Source organism: Mauremys mutica, unplaced genomic scaffold (genome assembly GCF_020497125.1).
Source record: "Mauremys mutica isolate MM-2020 ecotype Southern unplaced genomic scaffold, ASM2049712v1 Super-Scaffold_100033, whole genome shotgun sequence".
In the NCBI taxonomy this organism is placed as follows: domain Eukaryota; kingdom Metazoa; phylum Chordata; order Testudines; family Geoemydidae; genus Mauremys; species Mauremys mutica.
In genome coordinates, this window is record NW_025423255.1 from 4,078,136 (window position 1) to 4,080,328 (window position 2,193).

Consider the following 2,193-nt stretch of genomic DNA (forward strand, 5'->3'; position numbering starts at 1 on the left):
AAGGAGCAGGGGGGGTTAGGGGTTCTGAGGGGGGCAGCCAGGGGGCAGGAAGGGGGAGGCAGTGGATGGGGTGGGGCTAGGGCGGGGTTCCCTGGGTGCACACCCTAATGAAATGTGCTGCACATGCCTGTGGTCACGGGGGTGAGCTACTTGCATCCTTTTCCTGTTTGTGCCGTTTCTTTCCCTCTCAAAACCAGATAACAATTCTCTCTGGTTCTTCCTCTTCTCTCTCCCCTCCCCACATGTGGCTAGAAAATCCAAGGAGATTCCCTCGCTTTCCCTACAATTATTGACTCTCTAGTCTCTCATTTTCCCTATTTTCTCCATAATTCTTAAATTCTCCTCAGCTTTGGGATGTGAACCCAGCCCGTTTATCTGCAGCAATTTGTCCTTGGGTAGGTGGAATTTGCTGTCCTGTGTCACTCCCCCAGCGTGGGTCGGGGTTAGTTGGTGCTGGCTGGGGGAGCCCGCAGACACGGCTGCCTCTGGGGGGGAGATGGGGGGGCCGATCTCTGCCAGCAACAGGACATGGCCGCACAGGAGGGGAAGGGAGGAGCCAGTGTCCCTATGGAGCCTGCCCAGCCCCTTTGGTTCTGCTCCTTTCCAGCATTTTGTTCAGAGACTTTATTACTGGGGAGGCTGAAAAATCTCCCTGTGGGCTTAGCCTGGCAGGAGGGGCCAGGTTTCCCCTGGAATAAAGAGCTGGAGCATGTTCCCAGCATGGCAGAACCTAGGCTGTGTCTCTGCAGGGAAAGATCCTGGGGGAATCGTGATGTGACATGAACTAAAGCCTGTTCTGAAACCCCCGCAACTGCCCTTCTCACCCTGCCAGGCTGCAAGATGTCGTCCATGTTTCGCTCCAGCTCGTCCCATCCTCCCGTGGGACAGGGAAGGGAAATGGCTGCAGAGGATCCCGTCCAGGTAGGGGTTATTGGGGAGTTGCTGGTGGGTTCCTGCTGGAGGGAGAGGGATACCAAATGCACCAGAGGAGGGAGGCTTGGGCAGTCTGGTTTGGGGGTTGGAGTTTGCCAAAAAATTCCCAGGGTGGAGAATGGGAGGAGGCCAGGGTGTAGCAAACCCGTTTGGACTTGTTCAATATGCGGCTTCCATTCTAGGAACAGACCCACGAGGTAAGAGGGTGGAAATGCTCTAATTTGTGGGACAGGAAACAACCCCCCTCGGTGGGGCTAGGAAAATGGGCCAGTATCCCAGGGCTGGAGCCCGACCTCATTAACCAGCGGCTGCTGTGAGATGTGAGGGGGCACCCACCAGGGAGGCTGAGGGGGGGGGGAGGTTCTTAACCTTTTTCTTTCTAAGGCCCCCAACGTGCTATAAAAACTCCACGGCCCTGCATGTGCCTGGTTCTCTGCATATCACTATCATGTATGTGACTCAGTAAGATTTGACTCCATCACTGCTATTAGTATCATACTTGGAGCTGCGTTTATTTTCATAGAAATTTTAAGTTACTTTACAGACAGATTTAAAAATACAGTCTAAAGATAAATGATCTTCATCTGCACAGTGTCTAAAGTTTTGAGTTTAGCTATTTTTTTTCAAATGAGCCCTGCTCAGGTAAGTACAAGCAAAATGTACAGTCTGTTATTTGATTGTACCATTGTAAATAACGAATGACAAAGCACAATACGGCAATAACAGTAATAATGATAATTACTCCAGCCAGGACAGGTGAGGCGTTTTAGAACTCGTTTCTCAAAGAACTGAATTTAAGCATAAGACAGAAATAAAATGATGAAATTCAGAGATCAGTTAAAAAGCTAAACTACCAGCACTGTCATCCTGACCGAATGTGAAAGAATAAAATTATGGAGACTACATGTACTTTGTGCATTTTGACAGGAAGTAACAACAGTAACTGAAGTGTCTGTTGTGGGGTGTGTGTGTGTGTTGGGGGGGAGTGTGAGACACACCCGCTGTCACTCCCAGCCCAGCGGCACTCACTAGTCCGAAGGCTCGTTCACACGGCAGCAGGGGCCAGCAGCCCCCACTCCTGACCCAGAGGCAGCAGCACAGAATCTTGTCCCCCCAGCTCAGCTCAGCAGAGACTGGGCACAGAGGCAGGAGGGTGGGGCCACCCCGACATCAGCAAACCCCTCCCCCACCCCGCACAGCACAGGAGGCTCCTGGGAGCAGCTTGGCTGGGGCAGCTCCAAGTGGGGGGAGGGGGCAGGG